Source organism: Hypanus sabinus, unplaced genomic scaffold, assembly GCF_030144855.1.
Source record: "Hypanus sabinus isolate sHypSab1 unplaced genomic scaffold, sHypSab1.hap1 scaffold_697, whole genome shotgun sequence".
Classification (NCBI taxonomy): Eukaryota; Metazoa; Chordata; class Chondrichthyes; order Myliobatiformes; family Dasyatidae; genus Hypanus; species Hypanus sabinus.
In genome coordinates, this window is record NW_026781549.1 from 109,880 (window position 1) to 133,402 (window position 23,523).

At 42.2% G+C, this 23,523-nt stretch overlaps 1 non-coding gene across 1 annotated transcript; it reads left to right on the top strand.

Annotated features, from left to right (window-relative positions):
• Positions 1–12,935: 12,935 nt before the first annotated feature.
• trnal-caa (transfer RNA leucine (anticodon CAA)) lies at positions 12,936–13,049 on the top strand. The gene is made up of 2 exons: positions 12,936–12,973; positions 13,015–13,049. It is a non-coding gene; the product is annotated as a tRNA-Leu (tRNA).
• The last annotated feature ends 10,474 nt before the right edge of the window (positions 13,050–23,523 follow it).

Here is a 23,523-nt window from a genome sequence, read left to right on the forward strand (position 1 = left end):
CAGTTTTAAGAACACAGTGGGGAGGAAGATGGTCAGATGTAGAAGAGGGAACTCCTGATTACATTCGCGGAGAGAATACTTCCTTTGCTTCAGTGGAAACGCAGGCTGACATGAAAGCTGGAAAGTTATAAACGAATTTATTCAGTTAGTATTCCGACCGATGTTGGTTCAAACGACCAGGGAGAAATGGAGGAGGAGTGTTCACGATGAGGTTTCATTCCTACGAGGAGACAGATAATAAGATAAACTGTTGTGGTAAACCTGCTCTGGATCATCACAACTGTCAGCACGTATTTCCTTAGACAGGAGTCCTGGATTCAATAAGATATCAAAGCGCATGCAGCAAAGATTACCTTAATTATCAAATGGGATGCGTGCCAGCAGCATTAATTATTATTATGAGAGATACACGTCAGAAGGAAAATGTGTGGTTAACTGTTGTTTTATAAATTATCTTTAGAAGGGACTCACTGGGAAGAGCAATGATAGCGAGGACTGGGTAGAAAATCACTTGAATGGCGATTAAAGCATTTGTGACGAACATCTGCCGGTATCCGTTCATCATCTGCAAAAATATATGGAACCATCCATAAGATATTTTTTCCATTTCCTGTTATATTCCAAGCTGTCCTTCCAGAATTCTGATCCATGACAGAACGAGCTAGTCTGTCGTTACTTTCCCTCTTTGTGCAGCTCCGGATCTCTGTCCGTGGCAGGAGAGGCTGCTGCCACTGAAAGTGGGGAACTGAGAGAAAGGGACTCTTATTAATAAGAGAGAGAAACCCTCCGGTGACGTCATCCGTATAACTTGAAAAGATGTTATTTATTTTCCATGAAATGACAGAAAGAGTTAACCCTTGGTTTACCGGGTAGCTGCTGTACGTCTATTACATATACCGGAATTACAAAATTAATTAAAAAATAACTAAAAATATTTCGGTCGACGTAACTGAATATAAAGTAGAAAATGGTCCTTAAATAATAAACAAATGTATGTATTTACTTTTAAAATCCCGTGAAAGGAATGAGGTAAATTAGTCAAAAATGACATTTGATTCTGTCCTGATGTGTGTAAAATGAGAAATGCAAACAGCGGTTCTGAAACAGCGGCATTAGCACAGGATATGTCAATTTTATAAGAGAGAAAGACTATCAGCCTTTCTCGAAAAAGGAGTTATCTTGGCAGCCGGGAGTAGCGACGAGGCAAGAACGTCAGACATGCGGAGGAGAGGAAGGCAGGAGGTGTGAGAGAGAAAGGCAGAATGAGAGACAAAGAATGATGGAATTAACTGTCGGCAGCAGGGTTCCGTCCGGCACAATGTAGATCATATCACTGAGTGGTCGATAAGTACTCTTCGCACGCAGTCTTTGCACTTGTGCCTTCACAAGTGGCTGATTAGTATTTCTCATGTCATCCTGATATAGTAGTAGCTTAATAATATTCGACATGTGCACTCTGTCTCACAGCAAATCCTCATGCTGTTAAATCAGAAAGAAACAAGGAAAATGGTTCTCTTACTGTCCATACCCGTACCCGTATCCCACACAAGAGGCCAGGCCGCAGTCAAATAGACATTACCACTGTATGGCAGCTGATGCTTTTCCGCTGGATGTAAACAGTCGATATGATAGAAAACGCTTCAATCCAGGGGCATCATCACCTTTTTGTGAAGTGACTTTGTATTTATTGGTGATGCTCTACGTTTGTACAATTTGCCCTCGATTGAAGCTCTCTCAAAAACCAGCAGCCATCAGTGTTCCTAATCAGTTATTCAGATTATTTTACTATGCCTTTTTCCCCCTTTGTGTGCCTTCTTGGAATGTTTCGTGTTTTTGAACAGTATCCACCTTCATATATTATTTGCAAATCTTTGGAAACGGGTGTTATTTTCCTTTCCCCCTGAATAATAACATGGCATATTTGTAAGACTTCAAAGGTCGAACGAGAACTAAGAAGCACGTCTCTTCTTGACTGTTATTAATCTCTGCTGTGGTTTGCAATGAGCTTCTCTTAAAGCTTAGAAATATAGAAACAGCAGAGAGGACATGTTTATTCACATTGGACGTTTGACAGAAATGTGTTCAAACCTGGAGACGGTTTCATTAACAGGTTACAATAAAACAGATTTCTTCGTCAGACAAAACATTAGGCAAGCACAGTTTGTGCACAGTAGGTGTCGAAGTAAAGATAGTATTAGATTATTCGGTTGTCACCATTACTTCCAGCCACTGAATACAGGCTGCACATGTGATTTTTTTTTTCATCTGCTGATCAACTGGACAGTGATCAGATTTAGATTTGAGCGTATAAATCATGAATTTCTTCAGTGTAATTTCAACAAATTAATTTTACGGATGTGTAGCTCCGTGCAATAAACACTCCCTTTCCCCGTTCTGCTCGGAGTGCAACCACAGTCTGATGTGATGGCAATGATAAAACACAGCGAGCGTTCTTCCCCAACAGCTAGTGTTTACTGATATCCTTGTGTAAGATCAATACATCATTTGATCTTAACTTTTTGTGTACTAGGAATCCCATTAATGATAGGAGATGAATTATTAAATACAAACGTTGTGCATAATCACTCAAAGAGTTGACCTGCACGTAACGAGAGCTCTACAATTCATCTGCTTCTAACTCAGGCCACGAACGTATCAATCCGCCCTCGTATAAATGAGACAATCTTGAGTTTCGTCACGTCCCCAAATGCACGGACAGTCTGCAAGACCGTGCGCAGCCACCTTTTCGAGGATACACCCTAAATCAGCATGCATCCCTGCTCAAACCCCCATATGCACATGTGATTACCCAGCGAAAATATATTTAAACAGCTCATCAAGTAATCGCCTCCACCTGAAAAAGTTGCAAGAACAAACAAAATGAAAAAAAAAAATGAAATCAGTCACACGCCCAAATCTGCCGACATCCACAAATCCGTGTGCATCCATACACCCCTAAATCTGTGCCCAATCCCGCACACACTCACAAATCTGTGTGCCCAGAAATCTTTACACAGCATCAAACTCGCCACATGCATAATTGATTATACCAGTTCAAATCTTTCAAACAGATGAGAAAATAGCTGGATCCACATGAAAATGTACAGTGAAAATAGAGTTCATCATTCAAATGCATTTATTATAAAGTTATCTACAAATGAAACATGCTTGAGATTGTCACAGCTCCAAAATAGCCGTTATATTCTTTACGTTTGAACCCATTTTCACCACAACACCCTGAAATCTGCGTAAATTGCCAAATCCACACGCAGCCAGATATCATGTCCGCTGCCCCAAATCCATGTACCCCACACAGTACACATGCAATGAAGAAAATAGTGTGCGCGTCCTAATACACGGACACTAGTCAATCTGTGTGCGCCCCCAATATTCGCCGGCAGACGCAAATCTGAGCACATCCCCAAGTTCACGAGCAACCCCATATTCGCCGAGGCACCGCCGAATCTCTGCACATCCCGATTATCTGTGCACAAGCCGAAATCTGCTGGCCCGCCACTTGCACATTAGATTATCCCAGAGCAAGAACAGTTAGAAAAATTGGTGTCTCCATTTTAAAGAATAGCAAGAGCAAAGTTCAAACTTCAATGAGTTTTGGGATTTATCATACCCGCAGATCGACAGACTCGCTGAAATCCGTGTGCTGCATTAAACCCGGCGACACGCCCGAATCTGTGCGCACACCTAATTCCAGTCCACCAAAATATTCTACAAGAGAAACGTAAATCTGTGCACACCCCAAATCTCGGGCGTACCCTGTTTGGCATACAGACCCTTAAATCGTTTCGCATCTCCAAATTATGATGCATATTTGACGACAAATGCTTTAAGAAAACGCTTCCTGGTGTGTTTACCCTTATTGCGTTTTGGAACGCTGGCCTTTATAAATCAAAGCATTGAGTACAGAAGTTGGGATGTAATGCTAAAGTTGTACAAGGCATTGGTAAGGCCAAATTTGGAATATTGTGTGCAGTTCTGGTCACCGAATTATAGGAAAGATATCAATAAATTAGAGGGAGTGCAGAGACGATTTACTAGGATGTTACCTGGGTTTCAGCAATTAAGTTACAGAGAAAGGTTGAACAAGTTAGGTCTCTATTCATTGGAGCGTAGAAGGTTGAGGGGGGATTTGATCGAGGTATTTAAAATTTTGAGAGGGATAGATAGAGTTGACGTGAACAGGCTGTTTCCATTGAGAGTAGGGGAGATTCAAACTAGAGGACATGATTTGAGAGTTAGGGGGCAGAAGTGTAAGGGAAACACGAGGGGGTATTTCTTTACTCAAAGAGTGATAGCTGTGTGGAATGAGCTTCCTGTAGAAGTAGTAGAGGCCAGTTCAGTTGTGTCATTTAAGGTAAAATTGGTTAGGTATATGGACAGGAAAGGAGTGGAGGGTTATGGGCTGAGTGCGGGTAGGTGGGACTAGGTGAGATTAAGGGTTCGGCACGGACTAGGATGGCCTGTTTCCGTGCTGTGATTGTTATATGGTTATATGGTTATATATTGATTCCTTTCTCGGGGAAAGTGCGGACTCTGCAGAGTTGCAAAACACAAGAACAGGGATCAAAATTCAAGTTAAAGTTATTATTGGCGTATCTATAAATGAAGCAACTTTCACCTCCAAATCGTTAGACACCGCAGATCAACGATAACCCCGAAATGTGTTCGCACTCACAGATCCATAACATGACACCAGGCTTTGACCCAAGCCCCGAAGGGTCAGTGCTAATTCTGTGATGGATGTGTCTCATAGAAACATTGAAAACTCACAGCACAATATAGCTCTTTCGCCCACAAGGTTTTGCCTAACATATCCCTACTCTAAACTCCATGTACCTGTCTAAAACTTTTTAAAAGACTCCATCATATCCGCCTCCACCACTTTTGCCGGCAACTCATTCCTCACACTCACCACCCTCTGCGTAAAAAAACTTACAGCTGACAACTCCATTGTACCTATTCCCCAGCACTTAAAACCTGTGTCCTCTTGTGGCAACCATTTCAGACCTGGGGAGGGAGTGGGGAACCTCTGACTATACACACGATCAATGCCTCTCATCATCTTATACTCCTATCAGGTCACCTCTCATCCTCCGTCACTCCAAAGGGAACTGGCCGAATTCACGCAATCTGATTTCATAAGGCATGTCCCAAATCCAGGTAAAATGCTTGTAAATCTCCTCTGCACCCTTTCAATAGTTTCCACATCCTTCCTGTAGTCTCAAACGTTGACTCTATTCCTCCTCATATATGCTGAATACTCCGAGAGCGTGACAGAAAGCCGTGAATAGCATGCTAAAGTATATTGGTAACGGCTTTCTGTATTGAAGGCTGATGACCAGTTGTAGAGCATAGAGTAGAAATTAAAACATATTGTTGAAAGTAGAAGGGGAGCGATCCAAGTTACAGCAGATATCCGGTGACAAGACTGCGATGGCGTGGTTGACTGAGAAAGGGCACTCACCCCCAGTCAGAATGTTCAGTGAATACAAATCAGCTGGGCCCTTTCAGCGGTGGTCAACGATCGACTGGATAGTTCGGAAGGGTGTACAGCCGGGGAGAGGTTTTTGCAGTCATTCTAATAGAGACCAACCCCAGCCCTATAATGTACACCAATGAGAAGGCGTCATCCACTTAGCTTGCTGCTGACCTTGGGGGAGTATAGAACCAGAGTGCAAAGCAGCAGAAATGAGGGCGTCGCTTTAGAACGAAGATGAGGAGCAATATATTTAACCAGAGGATGGTCGATCTGTGGAATTCATTGCCGCAATAAGCTGTGGAGGTCAATTATCTATGCGTACTTTAGGCAAAGATTTACGGGGAGAAGGCAGTAGATTGAGGCTGAGAGGGAAAATAGATCATGCATGATCTAAACACGGAACAGACACGGTGGGCCAAATGACCTAATTTTGCTCCGTTAGAATTTTTCACGTGGTCTAAGTTGATTAAGTTAATGAAACAGGAGAAAAGTACAAAAAAAAGATGCTGTTTTGTTAGGAATATGAAGGGATGCGTTAAGTACTAGAATGGCTTCTGTTGATGGTCTAATCACGGCAAAAAATACCAAAGCCAATTACTTTAAAATACACTTAATCTATTGTGTAAATGAGGAATAACGTATAATAAAACAACATATTTACAATACACTCCAATAATGAAATATTACAGACTCAACAGCAAATATTGGCGAAGAAATGATAGATAACATTTATGCTGCTCAGATACGAAACCTTAACCTTTGAGAGATGAAGTACAAACACAACAATGAGAAAGGCTGGGAGAGTATTGATATGCAGCAGGATCTTGTGTCGGAGTTCGATCGAGGACAATAAGATTATAGCGATAATAGTCAGCGTAGATACTTCCCCGCAGTGGATCTGCCGAATACCAGAAGGTTACTTAATTTGTGATAGGGCGAAAGAACCACAAGGTTAAAAACAAAACACCGCTGGGAATTGTGTACAGACCCCGAAACAGCAGTAATGATGTGGCCTGCAAATTACAACAGGAGGTGGAAGATGCATTCTGGAAAGGCCATGTTTCAATTGTCATGGAGAACTACAATATGGATGTAGAATGGTGGATATCTGGTGGGTGCTTCATTACGGGATCCATAGTTTCTAGAATATCTATTAGATGGCTTATCAGAGCCCCTCGTGTTTGAGCTCAATGGATAGGCTTTTCTGGACTGTGTGATGCACAATTAACCAAAATTGTTCAGAGAGCTCTAGCTATCAGAATCCTTAGGAGAAAGTGATCATAACATGATCGAATTCCCCCTGAAATTTGAGAAGAAGCTAGAGCCAAATGTATCAGTATATCAGTGGAGTAATCGGAATTACAGAGGCTGAGTGAGGAGTTGGCCAGAACTGATTGAGAAAGAAAAAAAAAAACACTGGCAGGGATGACAGCTGAACTGCAATGTCTGGAATGCGTGGAAACAATCTGAAAGGCACAAGATATATACATCTCAAAGAGAAAGAAAAACATTTTAAAGAAATGATGACACAACCATGGCTAACGCCACGGCAGAGGATCTGAATGCGCATTTTGCATCAGTCTTCACAGTGGAAGACGTCTGCAGTAAACTGGACATTCAAGAGTGTCCTAGAAGTGAAATTTGTGCAGGGAATATTACGACTGAGAAGGTGCTCAGGAGGCTTCCTCCTCTGTGGGTGGATAAATCTCCTGACCTGATGGAAAACACCCTCGGGATCTGAAGGGAGTAGCTGGAGAGATTGCAGAAGCATTAACAATGATTTTTCAAGAATTGATGAATTCTGGCATTGTCCCGGAAGACTGGAAAATTTCAAATTGCAAATGTTACTCCCCTATTTAAGAATGGTGGGAGGCAGCAGAACGGAAACTAGAAACCAGTTAGTCTGATATCGGTGTTTGGAAAGTTGTTGGAATCGATTGAAAGGGATGAGATTACCGGGTATCTAGAGGCACATAGCAAGGTAGGCTAAAGCCTGAAAGGAAAATCCTGCCTGACAAACCTGTTGCGATTTCATTAGGAAATTACAAGCAGGGTAGTCAAAGGAGATGCAGTAGAAGTGGTGTACTTGGATTTTCAGAAAGCCTTTGACAAGGTGCTATACGTGAGGCTGCTTAACAAGATAAGAGCCCATGGAATTACAGGGAAGTTGGTGAAGCCAGGGAAGCATAGGTTGGACAAGAGGGCACAACTTCAGGATTGATGAATGTCCATTTAGATTTGAGATGAGGACAAATTAGCTTAGTCAGAGGGTGGTAAATCAGTGGAAATTGTTGCCACGAGCGTCTGCGGAGGCCAGGACATTCGATGTATTTAATTCAGGAATAGATAGGTTCTTGATTAACTAGGTCATCAAAGAGTATGTGGTGAAGAGACAGGGAAGTGAGGATGACTGGAAGATTTGGATCAACGCATGATTGACTGGTGTAGCAGACTCAACAGGCCGAATGGAATACTTTCACTTATATCTTATGGCTATCTGGTCGTAATACGGGATTTCAAAATGAAAATAAAAAGCAAAAGGGAGGGTGATCAATTGAGCAAGATTAGTGGGAGGTTGGAGCACTGGAAAGTGATTATGAAGGGAAAGATCGAGTACGAAAGTATGATAGCGAATAATATTAGTAAGGACATCAATCGCTTCTTCATATATAAAAAGTAAGAAAAATAGCAAGACTGGACATCAGTTCGCTGAACAACGATGCTGGAGATGTAGCACAGTGGGACCATCAAATACCGGAAGAACTAAAAAAATATCTTGCATCAGTCTTCGCTGTGGAAGACACTAACAGTGTGTTGGAAATTTGAGGTGTCATGGATATGAGGTGTGTGAATTTACCATGACGGGAGAGTAGGTTAGTGAGTAACTCAAATATCTGAAGGTAGATCAGATGGACCATATGGTGTACACGCCATAGTTGTGAAAGATTTGGCTGAAGACATGGTTGAAGTATTATAAATGATCTTGCAACAACCACTCGGTCTGCAATGTTTCCGGAAGACTTGAATATTGTAAATCTCACTTCATTCTTCAAGCAGGGAGAGACAGAAGAAAGGAAAATCTAAGCCATTTTGTTTGACCACAGGGGTTGGGAAGATGTCCGAGTTAATTATTACTGATGATGTCTCAGTGTACTTGGAGACACATGATAAACTAGGCCGGAGTCAACATGGCTTCATCCAGGGAAAATCTTGCCTGAGAAATCTAATGGAATTCTTTCAAGGGGGAACAAGCCAGACAAAAGAGATCTTCCGAATGCTTTTGAGAAGGTGCCACACATGAGGCTGCTTGACAAGCTACATGGTAATACAGTGAAGGTTCTAGCATGGACAAAGCAGTGGCTGATGACTGGGGGGGGGTAACTAGAGCGTTTTCTGACTTGTAGGCGTAGTCCAGTAGTGTTTCACAGGGGACTCTGTTGGGGTCTATTCTTTTTTGCGTTAAATGTCATTCATTTAGCGATGGAAATGGTGGTTTTGTTGGAACAATTGAAAAATCCTATGACTTCTATAGCTCTGCCGATTAACGCACACTCTGTAGTTACTCGCTTTATCCAGATTTCCGTTCTGCAAGATGGAGCAACATAGCTATTCCCCTGTCCCACAGTGTCCTTGGCAATCCGGGGCATTGATACATTGGTTAAGACCGAGCAATCTCATCTCAGCCTCTCTATCCTCAAGCAAATCCCATCAGATGCTATAGTCCATGATTAATATTACGTCCACTTTTAATATAACTACCTCTTTATTTTGTATTGTTTATTTGAAATAAATTGACTTGATTAGTGACATCATTCATTTTCATGACGGTAAAACGTTTCTGAATACGTCTTCGTATAAATGAGCAACTTGCAATTGTTGTAATTTCTAAGCAGATTTATGTACGCCAGGATAGTCATTATAACATAGAAATACAGTTGCGTCAGCATTAATTAAACCGCCTGATGGCCTGGTGGAAGACATCCCGTAGCTTTCGTTTGCAGCATTTAAAATGTGGTACAGTTTCCCGGATGGTAGCAGCTGGAACAGTTTGTGGTGAGCGTGACCCGGGTCTCTTATGATCCTTAGAACTCTATTTACACACCTGTCTTTGTTTACGTCCGGAATAGTGGGAATTCCATATGTACAGGTGAGCCTGGATGTTAGAGTCCTGCCATGGAGCGAAGTACAGTGTGCATACCAGGCAGTGATGCAGCCAGTCAGGATGCTCTCAATCGTGCCACAATGGAAAGACCGTAAAACTTGGAAACCCATACCAAACTTTTTCAAACGTCTCAGGTGAAGGAGGCGCTGTTGTGCCTTTTTCACCACAGAGCTGGCGTGTACAGACGACTCGAGATCCTCGGTGATCTTTATGCCGAGGAATTCGAAGCAGTTCATCCTCTCAACAACAGATCCATTAATGTCAATAGGAACTCAAAGTAAGAAGCAATTCCAGTGGTCACATCAAACACTGTGCCAAAAATCTTCTGTTTGGGCTTTCCCGAAGCTTCGTACTATCCTCCACTTCTAGTGTTCCCGATGGTGAATTCTCACTCTGAACGTCAACCCATCAGCGAGCGTCTTGGCAAAGGATGGGATTATAAGTCGACACTGAGACCCGTGTTTAGGTAGGCGATAAGGGATAATTGTTAACATAATTAGCACACACAGTAACGCCTCTAGCCTGGTTTTGATTTGAACATTCATGTTTTATTCAATATTTGTAATCATTTATCAATTGTATAGAACTCCATTTTTCCCGATTATGGTGTGTGGACCAAGCTCCATAATATACGCTATTGGGCTGCTTCTCAAATAAAACTATTGTATGTTTGCATGAATTTTGTGTATTAGTGTTTGTAAAAGAATGTCGGTTTGGAACAGTGCAAGCCGAAGGAGAGTGGTCATTCATTGAGTACATGTACAGATATTTGGCTCATTTCTGAACGCGTCCCACTTACCAGAAAACGTCCATCCCCAATCGACACTTGTTAAGTGTTTTTGATACTGTCAAAATTGACCTTTCTTCAATGAAAATTCTCAACGCACGAAAGCTCGTTTACATATTTACATTGAAACCAATGGCATTGTGATCACGAGTTACGAGTTCGTTAGATCAAGCTTTTATCTCTTGCCCCGACTCATTAATTTCATAATAGTATATAAAGTATCGCTGCTCTCTGCAGCTAGTAAATGCACATTTTTAAAAAAAATCCTGAACACATTGGATGATCTCCTAACGCGGGGCCGAATGGTCTACTTCTGCACCTATTGTCTATTGTATATTGTCATATAGTCCTTTAAAAGTGTGGAATTAACAATCAACGTGCGGAATGTTAAAAACACCTACTCTAACATCCGTAATGATTTGCAATAAACAGCGATATCTCCTCAACATTGGCCGTCTAAATACTATTGACTATTGGGTGGTCAGTAAACTATCCCCATTAACCTGATCACACCTTTCCTCTTTTTCAGTTTCACTCATAAAACCACAATAGTTTAATTCTGCATCTGTCCTGACTGAAGTCAGCCGTGACATTTTCGCTGACTATTGACGCTACTTTTAATGCTTTAGTCCATCCCGCTCTATCACTCTGAAACAAAGACACTCAGTGATACTGAAATGCCAGACCAGACTCTTCTGCAACCAAGTCTTATAAACGGCTAAGTTACCACGATACCAGGTTTTGATCCTAGCCCAGAGTTCATCGACTTATTCTCCGAAACTTCTGCGACTGAAGTATACGCAGTGCAGAGCACTAGTCGTACCTTCCTGTTTTTGTGTGAGATCTTATCAAAATGTCGGTACAATCTCTCCACTAACTGTTCTGGCACGCTAGTTCCCACCTCGCTACAAATGTTGTTTAAACTTAATCATGCAGTGCTAGCTAACCTTCGGCAGGATAATATCATTTCTAGTTCACGTGCAAATCGTCTTTATCAATGGGTCTCAGGTTCCCTGGAAGAGAGATCAATGATCGAAAAATCGTATGGCTTCCCTCCTGCACCAGACCATTAGCCACGTGTTAATCTGGATCATATTTCCTGTACTGGCCTGATAAGGACGCGGCACGAGTCGCTGTCAGAACCCCGAAGATCCTGCCCTACACCTCAGCACCTAAATCTCTGAATTTCCATTGCAGAAATTCGTCACTGTTCCTACCGATGTCATTGGCACCGAGCTGGAGCCAACCCCTGCCGGCTCACGCTCCTACTGGAGAATGTTCAAGACTTAATCCAAATAGTCCCTGACCCTGGCACACGGGGGGCAACATACCATCCAGGAATCTGTTCTTCCCTTACCAGTCTGAGTCACAGACCATATTCAGTGCCAGAGATCCGACCTCTATGTCTTTCCCCGTCCAGGTCATCCAACCAGAAACGGCATCCAGGTGTTGCTGACGGTGATGGCCATAGAGATACTCTGCACTGGGTCTTTAAAACCCTTTTCCTCCTGATTGTCACCCAGTTTTCTGTGTCCTGCACCCTGGCTGTCCTATCACTCTATATATTCAGGTCCATCAGGTCCGTGGCTCTGAATGAACCGGAGTTCATCCAGATTCAACTCCAGCACCCCAGGGCGGATTGTTACACGCTGCAGGTGTGAGCACTTCCGGCAGGTGTCGTCATCAGGAACTCTGGAGGCCTCCCCGTCTTCCACATCCCGCGAGAAGCCTTTTACTGAGTCGATGGCGTCCAGAGCCTGTCCCTGCCTTATTTTAATGTGTTCAGTGCCGTTAACACTGGATCAGAGAACCTGAGCGAATTACGTTCTCTAAAGCGTCTCATCTCTCAGAAAGGCCGCTGCTCTAACGTCCAAAACACCCTGCTTCTGTTTCCTCTCCGTCAGATTAAACATTGATCTACAAGCCCGAACAACATTCTGACTGTAATAACTCATCCATGACGGAATGATGAAACAAACACAGGAGACCAAACGGCCTTTCTGCACGATGTCTTATGTTCTTGCGGAACTTGTCACATCTTCGCTTTATTCCACAATCATCAGATTATTGGGCCTTGTAGTCTACTTAACAGCATCTATCTGTAAAGCAGCGCTGCTCGGTATCATTGAACAACCTGTATTCAGTTTCGGTTGACATTGTTGCGATCAACTCCCACCCAGTTTTCAGATTCAGTCCTGTCTATAAACGTTTATTTCTCTGCTTCCCTAAATGTAAAATTATTGAGTCTTCCAAGCGTTCTCATCCATCTCAGCAAACATCCTTCACAAATTCTTGCCGAGACGCGTCTCACGAGTCTTCGATTTGGAATTGTTTTACAGCTTCACTTTCCACAGAAGTTGCCTAACCTGAGAAAATTGTAACACTCTCGCTTTCATTTCCGATTGGCAGGTCGATATGCGTGATTGTGTGTATATAACTTTGCTTACAAGTCAGGCATTCTTTCCGTTCTCAAACACACATCAAAAGTTGTCAGGATGGCCGAGTGGTCTAAGGCGCCAGGCTCAAGGAATGAAAGTCCTTCAACCAAACGGGAGTGTTCTGGTCTCCATCTGGGGTCGTGGGTTCGAATCCCACTCCTGACATAATTTGCCTTTAAGTATTCAATCGAGGCGACGTTATTTCTGCAAACAAACCTTGGGTTGTTTGAGGTGGATTAGAAAAACTGTTGGAGGATAAGATTATGTTTTTGACACTGTCCATCGCATTACAATAGATCACCGTACACCGAACTGTGGGTAAGTGATTTATTCAGAAACAATTTCACGGTGAAGGATCTCGTCCCGAAACGCCGACTGCTTACGTCTGTCCATAGATGCAGCCTGGTCTGCTGAGCTCCTCCTGGCATACTCAGCTGATCAATATAGTTTCTAAAGTGAAATGATTGGTCGTCGGAATATTCAATGGATGGGCATGTAGTGTACACTATCACCTTTTGATCAAAAGTCCGGTGTCGGATGGGTAGTAACTGTTCTTGAACGTGGTGGTGCGAGTCCTGAGGCTCTTGTACCAACTACCCAATGGCAGCAGCGAAAATAGAGCATGGCAGGACGGTGACGACCTCTGACAGTGGATGCTGTTTTCCTATGACAGCGTTTTACGTGGATGTGCCTAATGTTTGGCAGAGCTTTTCCCGTGATGGACTGTGCAGAATTCAATAAACTTTTTAAAGATTTTCCTTCAAAGGTACGGTATTTCCGTACCACGTCTCAATGCAGACAGACAATATACTCTCTACGAAACATCTATAGAAGCTCATCAAGGTTTTTGATCTCATGCTGAATCTCCGCATTCTCCTAAGAAAGCAGAGGAAATCGTAATGTCAACAAATTAAAGATACAGACGCGCCCCGCCTCTGATCGTCCAAGGAGAACTGGCTCAAGAACCTCTGGTTTTCCCTCTGCTGAAGACAACAATGGTTTTGCCGACATAAAGTTATGGGGTGTTGGCACATCGTGTTTATAACATCCCCTCTTAGTTGAAATGTATGCCCTAAGAGAGGATCGTTTAAAGACTTGTAAACCCTGGAATGGAGATAACTTTTGCATGCACTACCAATATCTATGCCTGAAAATCTAAGTAACGTCTGTCGGATTCCCCCTCACCTCCGATGCTCCAGAAAAAAAAAACAAGTTTGACTAAACTCTCGTTATTGCACAAACCGTCTATTTCAGGTCGCATCTTGGTGATGCTCTTCCGCACACTCTCCGAATCCTCGTCATCCTTTCTCTGGAGGATGGCCTGAACGGGGTGCAGCACAATTCCAGTGTTGTGATGCTGTACGCTCTGATTCCGCACATGTTCGGCAACCTGAGAAAATGCATCACGTCCATGTTCATTTAAAATCCCAGGATATAGAGTGTGTTTGTATGTATACCCTCTCATCAAAGCAGTCATTCAGACTATTCCGAAATTCAGCTGTTTATCTGGCATGTGGCGAGAGTACTGCAGAGCGGTCAGGGTGGCCGAGTGGTCTAAGGCGCCATACTTAAAGCGAGTAAGTCGCATCCTAGTAAACGTGAGTGTTCTGATCTCCAACCAGAGGCGTGGGTTCGAATCCCACTCACGACAAATACTCTGTTTTCCATGTGCAGTTTTTTTTATAATGTAATCACTGTAATTTTACTGCAGCGATCAAAGCGTGGTATGTTTGGGAGTATGAGAAAGACACAATTAACATAAAGATTTTGTTTTAGTCACAACAGAGAGCAGAACAGGTTACATGGGATTCGGGCTGCGGTGTTTGATGAGAAAGAGGCCTCGGTGAGGAGTGTCTGCATCACCTTCTCATTCAGACACGTTGCTGGTCTCTATATTGAAAAGGCATTTTATATCGTCGTTCTCAAACGTACATCTGCCGCGGAGCTCAGTAACGTGTGCTTAACACCTTTCCGGATTTGGGAATATCGGATTGATCATTCCGGACTGGATTATATACACTTTGCGTTGTTTAACAGGCCACTTTTCCTTGTTTTGCAATGCAGATACTTTAAGTCGTACATCATGGAAAATAGCCTTCGGCCCAATTGGTGCAAAGTTCAAAACCGAAAGTAAATTTTGCATCACAGCATATCTGTATGCATATATCACCATTTGCAGCAATGAGATTGACATTCCTGCGGGCATCCGAGAAACACAATAAAATCCATGAAGGACCGCACTAACAGGACGGTCAAAACACTCAACGAGTACAACACAGCAATCTGTGCAAAGTCAAGTGAGAGAATAATGGTGATAGCAATATTAATTGTTATTTTACGCAATAATCCAGGGCGACTATGAAGCTCACTGGAGTTTGTTTAGATTTAACCTCTCTCAGAGACAACCAGATGAATTACACATTGACAGAGGATCGAATAAGCACGATTTGGAATTATTCATGTAAAGCTGAAACACAATAGATAGTAAATATGATTTCAAAAGCTATAAGAACACAATCTGGACAAAATAAGCGTGTTAGATTAAACATAAAGAGAGTTGCAATTGAGGTAGCGTAATATATAACGGAACTGCAGGATACAGGATACAGCTGATGGATGAATACTCTTATTTTATGTGTTAATGATTTGGATGCTGGAATTGATGATCATACGGTCAGGTTTGTGGTCCAGATGATGATAGGAGGAGGTGCAGGAAATCTGGAGGAAGTAGAAAGTCTACAAAAGGACAGAGGAAGATGAGGAGAATGGGCAAAGAAGTGGCAGACATAAAACACTGCCACAAAATGTATGGTGCTGCACTTGAGCAGAAGAAATAAAATGGAAGGCTATTTTCTAATCGCAGAGAAAATTGGAAAATCTGAGGTGCAAAAGGACTCAACGTTGTTCGTCCAGCATTCCCTGAGGTGAATATGCAGGTTGCGATAGTGGTGAGGAAGGCCAATGCGATGTTCGCGATCATTTCCAGAGGAATGGAGTATGGATGCAGCGATGGAATTTTCAGGTTTTAAAATGCACTGTTGAGTCCTTACCTCGAGTATTGTGAGCAGTTTGGAGCCCCTTGTCTGAGACAGGTTGTGCTGTCACTGGAGACGGTTCAGAGGTGGTTTAGAAAATTATTCCAGGGTTGAAAGCTTTGTCATGCATGTGACGGTTCTGGGTCTCTACTCAGGGGAATTCAGGAGAGTGAGTGGTTCGCGCATCAAATCACCCCTTGGAGAGTCTCTATCACTCGTGTCACCCAGCTGACTACTGGACCGTCTCTCCCGGTGTCTGTCACTTGTGTCTCCCGGCGGCTTAGGCGCTCCTGCTCCATGACTAAACTTAGCTTCCCTCTGTTTCATCAGCTGCGGATGAATGTCAGGAGCCCCCGCTGGAACCAATCAGCGAGACCTCTCTCGGAAATAGATGCCCTCGGTTCCTCTAATACTGTGGCAAGTACTCTTGGAGAAATCAAACTCAGAACTGCAAGTGGAAAAGGCGTCTTCACGTTCCAACACGTTATCAGTTAATCTCCATTTCCCTTCCTCGAACATTTCAGCAAATCTAGGTTTTCCGGTCGCTCTAGCTGCTCCCAGAATGTAACATGACAGGTTTCGACGGGATGCACCTCACAGTTCCTCCTTTCCGCTCATAATCCTACTTAGCAGGAACTTGCACCGCCTTAAAAGCAGCTCTGAACACATGGTGAATGGACAAATTGCTCAAAAAGTTCTCTCTACTTCTCTCTTTGCTTGCTCCTTGGAACCTTCTCACAAGAATAAAAAAGTTCTATCCGTTTCCATAGTCTCAGTTACTCCAACATCTGCTTCCATAAATGCCAGCTTCAACGAAAAGTAGCCATTGTATGGGTACTTATCAGTACTAAGCCCCAGAATTCCAAGGGCACTAACAGGCACCAGTGGACACGGTTTGAAAATGACACTAGAAGACACTAGACAACAGGATATGACAGCACAATACAGACCCTTCGGCGCTCGATTTTGAGCCAACCCATAAATGTATTTCATCCATTTGCCTGTGCAAGAGGCTCTTAAATACCCCTAATGTTTTAGACTCCACCACAATCCCTGGCAAGTCATTCCAGGCACTCACAACCGTCTGTGTAAAAAAATGTCTCCATAAACTTCTAGCCCTTAAATTAACTGTGTATGCATGCCCTCTGGTGTTTGTTATTCGTGCCCTGGGAAACAGGTACTGGCTAGCACCTTATCTATGCCTCTCATAATCATGTAGACCTCTATAAAGACCCCTCTCATCCTTCTATGCTCCAAAGAAAAAAGTCCCAGCTCTGCTAATCATGCCTCATAACACTTGTTTTCCAATCCAGCCAATTTCCCTGTAAATCTCCTCTGCACCCTCTCCATAGCTTCCACATCCTTCCTATAATGAGGTGACCAGAATGGAATACAATACCCTAAGTGTAGTCTCACCAAAGTTTAGTAGAGTTGCAACATGACCTCTCTACTCTTGAACTTAATCCCCCTATTAAAGAAGCCTAGCATCCCACAGGCCTTCTTAACTATTCTATTAATCTGTGCAGCGACCGTGAGGGATGAATAGATTTGAACCCCAATGATCCTCTGTTCATACACACTCTTAAGTAACCATTAACCCTGTGCTCAGCCTTCTGGTTTGTCCTTCTAAAATGCCTCATCGCACACTTAATCGGATTGAACTCCATCTGCCACTATTCTGGCCAACTCTGCTTCCTGTACATACCCTCTTGTAACCTTCGACAATCTACATCTCCATCCACAACTCCTCCAAACTTCGTGTCATCCGCAAACTTACACACCCATCCTCCTGCGTCTTCATCCAGGTCATTTATAAACATCACAAAGAGCAGGGGTCCCAGGACTGATCCTTGCAGCACTCCACTAGTCACCGACCTCCAGGCGGCATACTTTCCTTCCACAACTCCAGTAACCATTTTTTAATCCAAACAGCAAGGATCCACTGATCCCATGCCTCATGAATTTCTGGATGAGTCTCTCGCGGGGTCAAATGCCTTGATAAAATCGATGTCGACGACATCTACCGCCCTACCCTCATCAATTTATTTTGTTACCTCTTCAAAAAACTCAATTGGGCCCGTGAGGCACGATCTTCCCTTCATAAAGCCAGGTCGACTATACTTGAGGAGTCTGTACTTCTCCAAATGCTCGTAGATCCTATCCTTAAGAATCCTTACCAATGGTTTGCAGACCACCGACGTAAGACTCACTGGTCTATACCAGGTCTCACCAGGTTTCTCTGTTACCTTTTTTAACAAGGAAACTACATTAGCCGTTTTCCAATCCTCCGACACCTCCCCTGCAGCCAAAGAGGATTCAAAGATCATAGCTACTGCTCCAGCGATCTCTTCTCTCAATGCCACAGCAACCTGGGGTATATCTCGTCCGGACCTGGGGATTTGTGGTTTTTAAAAAGATCCAACACTTCTTCTTCCTTAATCTCCACATTCTCCAGCATATAGGCCTGTTCTATTTCGACCTCACCCTGATCAAGATCCTTTTCACTTATGAATACTGAAGCAAAGTATCCATTTAGTAACTGTCCAACCTCCTGCGCCTCCAGGCACATGTTGACCTCTTTATCCTATTGTGGGCCCATCTTCATTCTTGTCATCGTTGCTCTTCACATACGCATAGAACACCTTGGGGTTTTCCTTAATCCTAAACGCCAAGGCCTTCGTATGCCCCCTTCAAGCTCTCCTAAATCCTTTCTTAAGCTCCTTCCTGGCTACCCAATATTTCTCATGAGCCTCTCCTGCTTCCTGCTTCTTATATCGAACATATGCTTTCTTCTTTCTCTTGACGAGTTGCCTCGTTTTGTCAGCCACGGTTCCCTTTTTCTACCACTTTTTCCTTGCCTCAGTGGGATAAACCTATCCTGAACCCAGCCCAAGTGTTCCCTAAACTTCCTTCACATTACTTCTGTGCTTTCACCTTTGAACATCTGTTTCCAATTTACTCCCGCTAGTTCCTGCCTCATCCCTTCAGTTAGCCATTCCACAGTTAAGCACTTTCCCATTGGCTGTTTATCCTTTTCCATAGCAATACTGAAGCTAAGGGAGTTGAGGTCACTCTCACCAAAATGCTCTGCCACCTGATCCGGTTCATTACCTAGAACTAGATCCAGTATGGTTTCTCCTCTCATCAGCCAGTCCACATACTGTATCAGGAATCCTTCTTGAACACACCTGACAAATTCAGCTCCATCTATCCCCCTTGCAGTCAGGTGGTGTCAGTCAATGAGGGAAGTTGAAATCACCCATAAGTACAACCCTGTATTTCCTGCACCATTCTAAAATCTGCCTGCTTATCTGCTCCTCGGTGTCCGAAGGGCTAGTTGGGGGCAGATAGTCTACTCCCAGCACACGTGATTGTTCCCTTCCTATTTCTGACTGCCACCCACACCGACTCAGTGGACACTCCCTCTGCAGCGTCCTCCCTTTTCTATAGATGTGCAACTATCCCTGACCAGAACTGCTACTCCCCCCCACCGCCCTTTCTACCTCCCATCTTATTCCTTTTAAAACACCTCAACCTCGGTACCTCCATCAGCCAATGCTGTCCTTCCTTCAGCCAGGTTTCAGTAACGGCCAGTGTCATAACTCCACATACTGATCCATGCTCTAAATTCATCCACTTTATTCCTAACACTCTTAGCATTGAAATAGACACATTTCAACCCCTCTGTGGCTACATTTATGTTTTATCGCCTGCCTGTCCTTCCTCACCAACTCAGAACACATAGTATCATGCCCTTGTCCTTGTACCCTAATCTCTGCACTCACATTCTGATTCCCACCCCCTGCCAAACTAGGTTAAACCCTCTCCAACAGCTCTAACAAACCTGGCCGCCAGGATATTGGTCCCTTTCCTTTTCATGTGCAGCCGGTCCACTTTGTACAGGTCAGACCTTTCCCAGAAGAGATCCCAATGTTCCAGAAGTCTGAACCCCTGTCCCCTGTACCAACTCTTCAGCCACCCATTCAACTGCCATGACTTCCAGTTCCTACTCTCTCTGCCTGAGATTACCCCCCTTGCTTTTTACCTTTTATATTAACTCTCTATATTCCTTCTTCAGGACCTCATCCTTACTCCTATCTATGTCATTGGTCCCCACTCGGACCACAGCTGACTGCTCACCCTCTTTCCTGAGAATACCGAGAACTCGATCCAAGATATCACGGACCCTGGCACCAGGGAGGCAACACACCATCCAGGATTCTCGATCTTTCCCACAGAACCTTCTATCAGTCCCCCTAACTATCGAATCCCCAATCACTACTGCTCTCCTCTTTTCCCTCCTTCCTTTCTCAGCAAAGGGGCCAGTCACTGTGCCGGAGACACGACCACTACAACTTGTCCCTGGTAGGTCATCCCCACCAACAATCTCCAAAACATAAAACTTAATGTTGATGGGAACGGCCACAGGGGTGCTCTGCTCTCTCTGTCTATTCCCCCTCCCTCTCCGGATAGTCACCCAGTTAGTTACCCGTCTCCTGACTTTTAGGGGAGACTGTCTCCCCAAAACTTCGATCTATTACTGCCTCTGCCTCCCGAATGATCCGAAGTTCATCCAGCTCCAGTTCCCTAACTCAGTTTGACAAGAGCTGAAGCTGGATGCTTCTCTTGCTGGTATAGTCATCAGAGACAATTGTGCTGTCCCTGACTCCTACATCCTACAATCGGAGCACTGGACTACCCTATCTTCTGCCTCCATCACCAACTCCTAAGTTAATTAAATTAATTAAAGAACCTTACCCGGCCTTACCCACTGGGAGCAAGTTCGTCCTCCACCTCTGCTCGCCAAAACCTCTCGAGTCAAAGCCTCAAAGCTCCACTGCTGCTCTGGCCCCACTCATCCAGTTGATCTACCCCTCTTTTTATTTGTTTGTTGAGCTATTCAATTTATGATTACCCAATCAGACTGCTTGGTCACATGACCTCGACTGCCCAATCAGCTGCTTTCTGCTGAGTCTGAACTACTCAAATCTTTTCATTATTATTGTCCAAAATAACAAGAGTACATCAAAGTAAATAACACTTACAATGCGTCAAGGAGAAAAAAAACACATTGTTTTAAAGATTGAAAAATATGGTGACACAAAAAAAGGAAAGAAAAAAAAAACACTAAAGCAAAGAAAATTGAGGAAAAAAATACTAAGAACTCAACCCCGGAGCCATGCGTTATAAAAAAATGCTTCTAAAGATAACCAGCAAACCGCCAGCAAGAAAAAAAAATACAATTAGATCATGGAGAAAATTAGCAATTAACTCAAATGGTAATAACGAGAAAATGAACACCTCCTTTTCTCAAAATCAAACACAGGTTCAAAGGTTCAAAGGTTCAACTTCTAATTTTCTCCAAACTAAGACATAGCATCACTTGGAAGAACCAGTGTAACAGAGTGGGAGCCGACATATCTTTCCTCTTCAACAGAATGGCCCTCCTAGCTATCAGTGTAACAAGCACAATAACATGTTGGTCAGACAAAAAAAATAGCTTGGATATTTTGAGGAATTATTCCAAAAAGTACAATTAATTTGTTAGGTTGTAAACTAATTTCAAGTGCTTTAGAAATTGTAGAAAAAAACTGACTTCCAGTGTAGGACAAGACCAAAACATGTGTGTCAGTGTAGCTGTCTCAGTTTTACATCTATCACAATAACTATCAACATCAGGAAACATTTCAGACAATCTCTCCTTCATCCAATAGTAATGATGTACAACTTTAAATTGAATCAGTGCATTACTAGCACAAATCGAAAAAGAGTTAACCAACTTCAGAATCCGTGTCCAGTCCTCCGTCATAAAAGTCAAATTAAGTTCCAGTTTTGTTTAATCTTAAATAAAGGACACTTATCCCATTGTGATAGTAATTTATAAATTCTTCCAATGGAAACCTTCATCAAAGGGTTCATACTCGTAATAGTACCTAACAAGCCGGCATTCAATATGTAAGGAAAATTAGTTAAATGTTTTTGTAAGAAATGTCTAACTTGAAGTTATTGTAAAAAGTGTGAGTACGAAACAGAACATTTATCAACTAATTGTTCAAAAGGCATCAGTCTATCTTCTTTAAATAGATCCAAAAAAGAATTAATACCTTTATTTTCCAAAGTAAAAAAATTGGATCACTCAAAGAATGCTTTAAAAAATTATAATAAATTAAACTATAAAGTATAATTTTTTTAGATTAAAAAATTACAGAACTGGAGACAAATTTGTAAAGAATACTTAATCAGAGGGTATAAATTTAAATTAGCAACTTTAGCCAATTGTAAAGCAGCTCCCAATACCGAGGTTAAATAAAACAGTTTCACAGTTTTCAATTCCAGATCAACCCAAATTGGCCGTTCATTCTTATCAACCCAGTGTAACCAAAAGGACATACAATGCACATTAACAGCCCAGTAATACATTCTTAAATTAGGCCAAGTAAGACCTCCATCCTTTTTCAATTTTTGTAAGTAACATTTACTAATTCTTGTTCTGTTATCATTTCATATAAAAGATGAGATAATAGAATCAATCCGATCAAAAACACATCATCAAAAAAACAGGGATATTCAGAAAATATAAAAATTTTGGTAAAATCAGCATTTTGACTATAAGGATGTGACCAACAAGTGAAAATGTAAGTGGGTTCCATCCACTAAATAAATACTTCATAGAATCTACTCAGGGAACAAAATTAGCTTTGTAAAGATCCTTATTTTTTTTAGTGACTATAACACATAAATATCTAAAAAAAATCCATAATGTTGAAAGGAGTATTATCATATTCAGAAACAGATTCATTAAGGAAATAGTTCATTTTTATTAAAATTTATTTTATATCCTGAAAAATCTCCAAATTCATGAAATAAATTTAGCAAGGCAGGGAGATTCCTCTGGATTAGATACATAAACCAGAAAATCGTCAGCGTAAACAGAAATCTCCTTCACAAGAATCCCATAAATATCTTTAGCTTCACGAAGAGTGATACCAAGGGATTCTAATTTTAAATTAAATAACAAAGGACTTAATAGACAACCTTGTCTTGTCCTCCGTGAAAGCTGAAAAAAGAGATCTACAATTATTAGTAATAACAGAGGCAATAGGAGTTTTATATATCATTCTAATCCAATTATTTAAATTAACACCAAAACCAAATTTCTCGAAAACATTAAATAAATATTTCCATGCAACTCGATTGAATGCTTTTTCAGCATCGAAAGAGATGACACATTACTGAGTTTTAACAGAAGATGGGTATCTAATGTTAAATAATCTCCAAACATTTGAAAAGGAATAACGGCCGTTTATAAAGACTGTTTGATCTTTAAAAATAACTTTACCCTAAAAGTTTCCAACCAATTGGCCATTATCTTTGACAGGATCTGAGCATCAACATTCAATAATGAAATAGGTCTATATGAGGCACAATCAGAAGGACCTTTATCCTTTCTAAGAATTAAAGCAATAGAAGTGTCATAAAAAACAAAGTGTAAATCGCCTTTCACAAAAGAGTCCTTAAACATTTCCTACATATACGGAGAGAGCAATTTTCCAATTTTTTAATAAAATTCTACAGGATACGAATCAAGTCCAGGGGCCTTACCA